Consider the following 10,305-nt stretch of genomic DNA (forward strand, 5'->3'; position numbering starts at 1 on the left):
CAAGTCAGTGAGACCCTGTCTCTAAATAAAATATAAAAAAGATTTCCAACCCCAGCATTGCAAAATAAAACAAAAAGAGTTAAATGATCTTATAGAAGAATGTGGTGAAATGTTTACATACATATTGTTAGGCAAAATAGTATTATATTAGCTATGACAACCATTAACTTCTCATCTGTATGCAAACCCCCTGTGGCAGATTGTATTTTCTAAACAGCTCTCTGACGTGGAGCCCAACAGTCTCTTCTTACAGTGGGACTTTGGCTTTAACAGGCCTCTATTGAGAGGTGTGGGGTCTGTTTCTTCCTGCTATGGTTCAAATATTTTTTCCAAAACTCATATTGAAATGTAACTGCTGCTATAACATTATTTAGGGGACTGGGGGCCGGGGGCTGTGGCACATGTTTGTAATCCCTGAAGCTTGTGAGGCTGAGGCAGGAGGATCACAAGTTCAAAGCCAGCCTCAGCAATTTAGTGAGGTTCTAAGCAACTCAGGGAGACCCTGTCTCTAAATAAAAAATTTAAAAAGGGGCTGGGGATGGGGCTCAGTGGTTAAGAACCCATGGGTTCAATCCCTGGTACCAGAGGGGGGGTAGGTAGTCTATGGGGTTTAATGCAGAATGGGGAAGACAGAAAAGAAGGGGAACTGCTGGGGGGAAACCGAGGACACAGGACCTGCTCTGGTGGCCATGCATTCCAACCAGCTCTCATGAAAATTTGTCATGAAAAGAATTGCTGGGGAGACACGGTTTTTGCCCTGTCTTTGCCTGTGTGATTATCTAGAAATTAAACTTACTGGTACCTTCATGTTATGATTTGGGTATGATTGTCCTCGAAAGGTTCATGTGCTGGAAGCTTCACCCCTAGTGTGGTGGTGTCAAGGTGGCAGAACTTTTAATAGGTAATGCTTGGGCTGGGGTAGAGCACTTGCCTGGCATGCATGAGGGCCTGGGTTCTATACCCAGCACCGGAAGAAAGAAAGGGAGGGAGGGAAGAAAACAAAAGGTCAGTCTTAGGCCATTGATCTCTAGGCCTTAGAAGGGATTGATGTAGTTCTCTTAGACCCTGGTAAATTCCCTCAGGAGTGAATTGTTATAAAAGAGCAAGCCTGGCCTCTGAATCTCTTTGGCTTCTTGTTTTGCCATGTGACTTCCTCTGCATGTTCTCCTGCCCTTGTGATGCCATCCTCCATGAAGCCCTCATCAGAAGCTGAACTGATGGGACTGCTAGTCTTGAACATACAGCATCCAAAACTGTGAGCTAAATAAACCTCTTTTCTTCATATATTACTAAGCCTCATGCATTTTGTTATAGCAACAGAAATCAAAATACTTCGCTATTAGATTTCCTCTATTTCGTACTCCACATATAAATAGAAATCATTTATTAAATAATTCATTCATTTATTCGTCAAATATTGTGTTCTTACAACATTTTCTACGAACACTGAGTTGTTATACTTTCACCTATGTATATCCTCCATGTAACTACCACCCAGTTCAAGATATAAAGCATTTTTAGTACCCGAGAAAGTTCACCTGTGCTCCCTCCAAGTCTGCCTCTATCACCCTTAAAGATAAGAAATATTTTGAGTACTCTCATCATAGAGTCAGAGGATACAGGTTTTTTCAGGGTGGTGGTGAAATCACCAAAGTAAGTGTCCAGTGGCTTAATAAGATGAAGTTCCCATTAAAACTTGGAAATAAGATTGCCCTCTGACTCAGTCAGGGTTTAATCAGGAAAAAATATTTCAAACAGAAAGATTCTATGCTGAGAATTTAAGGTGCTTACAAAATCCTCAAAAGAGTTTGAAGAGCAGAAGGGGAGGGACTGTCCTTGGGCTAGTGGTTTCAAAAATCACACGACTTTAGCTGCGATCCAGAGATGAGGAAGCTGCCACTTTGCTACCAGAATTGCCAATCCCACCATGAAGCTGGCCACTAGACAGAGAGATTAGAGTCTGGCCCCCTCTACACCAGCACCTGTTCACCAGCACCAAGCAGAAGAAAAATGACTCTTACTTCCGCTTTCCAAAATATAGTACAAGTGCATCTCATCAGTGAAATCCCAATCATGTCTGGAAAATTCTAGTGCAAGGGAGTCTGGGTAATATAGTTGTTAGCTTTCCAGCCCCTGAGATAAGAGAGAAATCAAAAAGGGGGTGAAGATGGATACTGAGTGTCTGGCACACAGCTTCTGAGCATGACATGTCTTAGAGGAGACTATAGCTACTATGCCCTCCAGGACACTGGCTTCTGAGCCATCGTGATTTTGCTATTGTTAAATCAAAAGTATGAGGGAGGGGAGGGGGATGGGAATAGCAAAGATATTAGAATGAATGGGGCAGAACTTTCCTGAGTTCATATATGAATACACGACCAGTGAAACTCCACATCATGTGCAACCACAAGAATGGGAAGTTAGTTATTTATTTTTATGTGGTGCTGAGGATCGAACCCAGAACCTTATATGCACGAGGCAAATGCTCTATCCCTGAGCCACAACCCCAGCAAGAATGGGAAGTGATACTCCATGTCTGTATGATATGTCCAAATACACTCCACTGTCCTGTGTAGCTAAAAAGAACAAATAAAATAAATACATAAAAAGTATAAACAGACCTCAAAAAAGGAGGAATTAGTGATAAATTTATCAGAAGCATGTTATAAGGAGCTTGAGAGAAAGAAATAGGGGTGCTTAAACAGTGAACAAAAAAGAACATGCTTTTGTGTGTGTGCGCGCGCGCGCGTGTGTATGTGTGTGCACACGCGCGCTGGGGATGGAACCCAGGGCCTTGCACATGCTAGGTAAGTACTTTGCCACTGAGCCACACCCCAGCCCTAAAACATTCTTATTTTAGTCAGGGTTGTTAGTCACAAGCCCCACACACCCAATCAAATCAGCTGATGCAAAAGAAGAGACTGCCCTTATACCCATTGGGATAACCAATATAAAATAAATAAATAAAGAGATAAAGAGATAAATAAATAAATAAATAAATACCAAGTGTTGGCAAGGATGTAAAGAGGCTGGGAACCTTACGCATGGTTGGTGAAATTACACAGGGCTACATCCTCTGTGGAAAACCGTATGGTAGTTTCAAAAAAAAATTAAAATACAATTTCATGATCTGGCAAAGCCCACTTCCTAGCTGAAAACAGGGTTTATACTGGGGACTGAACTTAGGGGCACTTAACCACTGAGCCATGTCTCAATCCCTGTTTTATATTTTAATTTAGAGACAGGGACTCACAGATATGCTTAGGGCCTCACTAAGTTGCTGAAGCTGGCTTTGAATTCATGATCCTCCTGCCTCAGCCTCCCAAGCTGCTGGGATGACAGGTGTGCACCACCATGCCCAGCTGAAAACAGTCTTGAAGAGATGTTTTACAAATCCATGTTCATAGCAGAACTATCCATAATAACCAAAACACAGAAGCAACCCAAGTGTCCATCAACAGATGAATGGATAAACAAAATGTGATAAATCCATATAGTGGAATACTATTCAGCCTTAAAAAGGAAGGCAATTCTGACATGTGCTACAATATGGAGGGACCTCAAGGATACTGTAAGGATATTAAATAAGATAAGCCCGTTGCAGCCAGCAGCAGTGGCACATGCTTATAATCCTAGCAGTTGGAGAGGCTGAGATAAGAGGATCAAGTTCAAGGCCAACCTTGGCAACTTGGTGAGACCTTGTCTCAAAATTAAATTAAATTTTAAAGGGGCTTTGGGTGTAAGTCAGAGCTGCATGCCCCTGGGTTCAATCTCCAGTACTGGGGAAAACAAATTTTTAAAAACAAAGAAGCCAGTTGCAAAAGAATACAATGTAACTTAGCAGTACTCAAATTCATAGAGAGAAAATGGAATGATAGTTGTCAGAAGCTGGGGGAAGGGAGGAAGGAGGAATGATTGTTTAATGTGTACAGAGTTGCAGATTTACACAAGGAAAGTGTTTTGGAGATGGATGGTGGTAACAGTTGCTTAACAATTCCAAAGTACTTAATGCCACTGAACTGTACACTTAAAATGGTTAAGATGCTCCTGTAATTCCCACGGTTTCGGGAGAAGGAGGCAGGAGGATCGCAGTTCAAAGCCAGCCTCAGCAAGAGCAAGGCGCTAAGCAACTCAGTGAGACCCTGTCTCTAAATAAAATACAAAATAGGGCTGGGGATGTGGCTCAGTGGTCGAGTGCCCCTGAGTTCAATCCCCAGTACCACCTACCCCCAAAAATGGTTAAGATGGTAAAACATTTTAGTATAATTACAGTAAGTTTATTTTTTAAATGACAGGATTGAGTTATAAGGATTCTGGGGGCATTTCACCTATTTCCAAGTCAGGGAAAGCCGTTGAGACTTCCCAGGGATTGACAACCAAGAATTTCAAACCCGGTAGGACCAGTGGACACATCTGGTCTTTCCTGTCTACTTGTCTTCGGATGTCAGCTTTACTCCTCTCTAAATATGTGGCAAAAGATGGTAACTCCCAGGTCTCTCTGTTCAAGGGTTACCAAAGAAATCAGTAGGATCTTTGAGCCCCAATCCCCAAATTCTAGGATTGAGAAGCCCATTGGCCTGTCTGGGTCACGTGACCACCCCATTTCAGTTGGTAGTTTATCAAGCACAGACTAGCTGGCGGGGACGTGAGAAGGAATGGGAAGGTTTCAAGAATGACCAGGTGTGACCCATGCGACTGCCCTGCCAGTTGTGGAGATGGGTGCAGCTGAGCCTAATGTTTTGGGTATTTTAATGTATATCTGACGGTATACACACCAAGTCGACAATGATGAAGTAGGAGTCCCATGTCACTTGCATTTTTGAAGAGAACACACTAAGCAGGGCGTGGTGGCACACACCTGTAATCCCAGCAGCTCAGGAGGCTGAGGCAGGAGGATCGCGAGTTCAAAGTCAGCCTCAGCAATTTAGCAAGGCTCTGTCTGTAAATAAAATATTTAAAAGGATATGGCTCAGTGGTTAAGTGTCCCTGGGTTCACATCTCCAGCACCTAAATAAATAAATAAAATATCTGGGAAGACAGTCCCTTATAAGGGCAACCATAACACTGGCCTTTCTTTGGAAACTTCCACACTCACTGAAGAACTGATCTGTAAATACAAGATTCTTCAAACATAAATTGAATCCACTACATGTAATTTCTACCAAGTCAAAGGGAAGTGTGCCTTCTCAAGATTCAAAGGAGCAAACTAGACTTATAAAGGCTTTCTACTGTGAAATATAACACACAATGAATACGCATCAATGTTCAGAATATGGATAATCATATAAAATGAACACTAGTGTAGCAACCACTACCTATGTTAAGAAATGACTGGCACCCCTAAATCCTGCTGCATGTGTGTTTCAGAAATATCTGTTTTCTCTCCTCCCTGGAGGCTACCACTATTCTGATTTTTACGTAACAATCTCTTTGTTTTTATTTATTTATTTATTTTTTGCTTTGTTTTTTGGTACTGGGGATTGAACCCAGGGGCACTTAACCCGAGCCACATCCCCAGCCCTTTTTATTTTTTATTTAGAGACAGGGTCTCACTAAGTTGCTTAGGGCCTCAATAAGTTGTTGAGGCTGGCCTCCAACTTGTGATCCTCCTGCCTCAGCCTCCCAAGTCACTGGGATCACAAGCATGCACCACCACACCCAGACATTCTATTGCTAATGGACACTTAAACTGCTTTCACTCTGGGGCTATTACGACCGGTGCTGGTAGGGACATTCTTGTACATGTATTCTGTCGTATGTAAATGCATTTTAGTGTGGTATTTATTCCAACTGAACAGCTGACTCATAGGCTAGGAATAGCTTCAACTTTAATAGATTAGGCAACATTCTTGGATACCATTGCACCAATTTATACTCCTACTAGCACGATACGAGTTTCAGCTGATTCACAATCCTTGCCTACGCTTGGCATGGCCAGGCATTTAGCTTTTGCCAACCTAGTGGTGTGTGGTGCTATCTCGTGGTTTCAGATTTGCATTTCCCTAACTAATAATAAGGTTGAGAATCTTTTTTTAATATGTATTTACTGGCCTTTGATTTCCTCTTTGGTGAGGTCTGTGAAAGTCTGTGACCTACTTTTCTATCAGATTGTCTTGTTCTTATTGAGTCACAGGGTGATTCATATATTCTGGATACAACTTATCTTTTCCCATTTTCTGGCTCATATTTTCACTTACTTTATAGTGTTTTTTTTTTTCAGAACAGTTTGACATTTACAGAAAAATCGAGAATACAATACAGATATTTCCCACATACCTCACACCCAGCCTTCCCTATTATTAGCGTCAGTGTGGTCCATTTGTCACAACTAATGAACCAATATTGATGTATTACTATTAACTAAAGTTCATACTTTATTCATATTTCCTTTTTTCCGTTGGAGTAGCCCAAGCAGGACACCTCATTACATTCCATCATCATTTCTCTTTAGGCTTCTCTTGGCTGTGACAGTTTCTTAGACTTTCCTTATCTTTGGCAACATTGACAGTTTTGAAGGGTGGTGATCAGGTGTTTTGTAGAAAGCTCCTCTACTAGAATTTGTCCCATACTTCTCTCATGGGGGTGGAAGACCACACAGGTGAAGCATCATATCATATCCGGATACATACTATCAATGTGGTTTATCACTGCTGATGTTGACCTTGATCTCCTGACTGAGGGAGTGTTGTCAGGTTTCTGCATTGTACAGCTATCCTCCTCTCCCTTCCCCACCTTTCTGTACTGCATATGATGTCTTTTGAAGAACAGAAATCCTTTTTTTCCATATTTTTGTTGGTGCATGATCATTATATATAACGGTGGAATTTGTTGTTACATATTTGTATGCACACACAATATAACCATATAATTTGGTCAACATCATTCCCAAGAGCTGGGCATGGTGGTGCATGCCTGTAATCTCAGTGGCTTAGGAGGCTGAGGCAGGAGGATCACAAGTTCAAGGCCAGCCTCAGCAATTCAGGGAAACCCTAAGCAACTTACTGAGACCCTGTCTCTGAATAAAAAATGAAAAGGGCTGGAGATGTGGCCCAGTGGTAAAACACCCCTGGGTTCAATCCTCTGTACCAAAAAAAAAAATGTTCCCCAGTTTTTTGAAGAGCAGAAATTCTTCATTAATAATAATTATTATCATTGAGTGGGAGGTTGCATGCTCTGGGGGCAGAGCATGACCTCAGCCTCTACAGGGCTTCCAGGGGGCTGGTTTGCAGGCCAGGCCATCTCACCAAGCTCTCTCTGGGGTCACTCAGAACTCATTGCTAGAATGAATTGGGGAAGGGAACAGAATTAGGGACGCCAACCAAAATGTGTGTTCTTTCAAATCTCACATTCAGAACTTCAGTCTTGAAATTCAAGAGCCAAGAAATTGACATCTCTGTTTTCCCTTTCTCCTCTGAGTCTTCCCCTCAGGGCAATGGCTGGCAGGCCCCTGGCCTGTGGCAGCAAGGGAAGGGGAAGAAGGTTGGGTTTTTTTTTTTTTTTTTTGAGCTGCCAAATAGGCCTTTTCTGCAAACACATATGCACCTTTTAATGCCTCAAAGGAAAAGTTAACCACACAGTACATCATCCATTGTAGCCAGGTGGGGATGGGGGCGGCTGAAATCCCAGCAACTAGTTCGGAGGCTGAGGCAGGAGGATTGCAAGTTCTAAGTCAGCCCCAGCAACTTAGCGAGGTGCTAAGCAACTCAGTGAGACCCTGTCTCTAAATAAATTGCAAAATAAGGCTGGGGATGGGGCTCAGTGGTTAAGTGTCCCTGGGTTTAATCCCTGGTACCAAAGAACAAAAGACTGATGGGCTGGGGATGTGGCTCAGGAGGGAACGCGCTCACCTGGCATGCGCGGGGCGCTGGGTTCGATCCTCAGCACCACATAAAAATAAAATAAAGATGTTGAATATTAAAAAATTCTCAATCTCTCTCTCTTTAAAAAAAAAAAAGACTGAATCATAAAACAGAACTGCTGACCACTCACAGTGTGATCTTGACAACATATGCACTTCCCTAGGTTCAATCTCTCAATCTATGCACCGAGGAGAAGGCTTCCAGAGCATTTCTTGCTAAATTCTGAGGCTCTAATAAGCAGTAATGGTCCTCTGAGAAAGCGGGAAGGGAACTTTAGATGTAAGGATAAGCTATTTGCCCTTAGCCCAAAAGACTATGTTATTTCTCAAGACAAACAGAGTAAGAAAAATTGTGACACTATGAGGTTTTCTTGCAGGGTGGAGATTTGTTTTATATTCCTATCTATACAATTTTGATGCTATTCCTCAAATTAAAAGAAATAAGATTGTCCTAGAACTCTTTTAAGAACAGAAAAAGAAAAAAAAAACCTCCTTCCCCTGTTTCTTTAGGCTAGATGAAACTGCAGAAACTCTGGTCCACTTTTAGCTGATTATCTCCCTAAATAAGGGTAATTTAGATAAGCTCTTGAAGGGCCTCTGGTTTAAAACCGTTCTAGGATATGAAGCAAGAAGGATTTTTCAATTGATGTGCACAGAAATGAATTCATCATGCCTAAAAATGATTAAAAAAATTTTTTTCAAGCTAGTCATGTTAGAGTTGATGTTTTGGAAATTAGCTGCTTTAGACATTTTGGTTCTCATAATTTTACATTTTCAATGGACAAAATATCTTTGCTTTTTCAGATTTAAGTCACATTTGTGAAAATTCTCTGCTGGAAAAAAATGCAATTTTGAGAGTTCAGAGTTTCCTGAGGTTGAGGGAGAAACTCCAGAGTCCGTTTTCTAAACTGAGAGTGGCTTTGGGGCTGGGCATGTGGCTTGGTGGTGGAGTGCTTGCAACAGACACACACACACAGTGGCTTTGATAAGCAAAATGGGTTCTAGAAAGCTCAGGCTGAGTATTTGGGGAATCTTCTGATTCCAGTTTTGAGGTGGGCAAATTTTCCTTGGGTTGTTTTGCTGCCTGGGAAACTCCTGGGATTGCTGTTTTCAACCCGCGCCCGTGCCTGTCCATCCGTCCGTCTGTCTGTCTCTCTCTGTCTCTTTTCTCCTTCCAAGTTAATTCTAAGAAGAAAATAAAGAGTGGGAACTGAGAAAACAGAGACATTCTTCTCCTAATAAGTCTGTCTTATATTTGTGCACTGAACAGTACTCAACCACCTTCTATGCATTTCCTGAAAAGTGTAGTTCTTTCTCATGTACATTTCAAGATTCTTAATAAATATGTCCGTAACTTAAAGTTTTAGCTTGGCGTCCCCTTCCCTCATACAATCTCTTCTTTTATCAAGCTGAACAGTTAATGAGGAGGCTTTCTTACTTTAGAGTTTCCCCTACCTGGAAGAAGCTCCCTACCTCCTCGCATACTGAAATCATATCCATCTGTCAAGGTCATCAGCAGGAGTATCATTTTCTAACCAGTGTCACTTCCTGCTTCACACCGTAGAGACTAAAGACCATAAGCTGTGGGAAGGGAAGATCCTGGTCCAATTACTAAGTCTAGCTCTGCTATATCGGCACAGAACACCTTGCCCAGACTAGAAACTGAAAAATGGATGTTCCGTCCCACCGTTCTTGGTAGTTCGGAAAGTATTCGGAGGCAGGGCTGCCAGATTCGGCTAATCAAAATAAGGACGCTCAGTTATATTTGATTTTCAGATAAAAAAAAATGAATACTTGCTTTAGTATGTCCCATAAAAATGTTCCAGACGTACTAAAAAATATTTGTTGTTTATCTGAAATTCAATTCTGGGAGTCCTGTATTTTATCGAACACCCCTCCTTGGGGGCAGGGATTCCCAGGGGCATCTAGCTTTTTTCCCGCAGATGCTCAACATCTGGGTACTTGTTAAAGCGAAACCCGAACCTGCCGTTGTACAGTTGGCATTCGTAGCAGGGTGGAGCCCACGACCCGGAAAGACAGACCCCCCCCCAGTTGGAGATCGTCGCCGGAGACTGAACAAAAAGTCGGCACTCAAGAGGCAGCCTCACCCGGTGGGCTCTCGCGACCCCGCGACCGGCTCGGTCAGCCCCTCAACACCCCCTGCCTTACCCTTCATCTTATGACCCGTCATCGCCGGCAGGAGGTCGGCACCGCCCAGCTCTTCAATCCTTGGCTACCATTGGCAAGGCATTCCATCCATCATTCTATACCCTGCCCAAAAGGCTGACCGCCCCCTGCTACGTTTCTCCCGTAGTTCGCGGCGTAGCTGCCCATTGGTTGAGAAGGCGGCAGCCGTCCCGGCGCAACAAAGGGGCGAGTTCTCGGAATCCGAGCAATATCAAGCGCGTCACCCCCTCAAGCTGCGGTGGTCGCTGGAGTCCCACCCG

At 42.8% G+C, this 10,305-nt stretch overlaps 1 long non-coding RNA gene across 1 annotated transcript in view; it reads right to left on the bottom strand.

Annotated features, from left to right (window-relative positions):
- Positions 1-10,260, bottom strand: part of LOC125614102 — a 29,919-nt gene extending 19,659 nt beyond the window's left edge. Inside the window, exons 1-2 of the long non-coding RNA XR_007344738.1 lie at positions 10,028-10,260; positions 4,776-4,939 (exon numbers count right to left, since the gene is read on the bottom strand). This is a non-coding gene — a long non-coding RNA (uncharacterized LOC125614102). The remainder of the gene's footprint in view (positions 1-4,775; positions 4,940-10,027) is intronic.
- Positions 10,261-10,305: the final 45 nt, after the last annotated feature.

The sequence above is a fragment of the Marmota marmota genome, unplaced genomic scaffold (genome assembly GCF_001458135.2).
Source record: "Marmota marmota marmota unplaced genomic scaffold, marMar, whole genome shotgun sequence".
In the NCBI taxonomy this organism is placed as follows: Eukaryota; Metazoa; Chordata; class Mammalia; order Rodentia; family Sciuridae; genus Marmota; species Marmota marmota.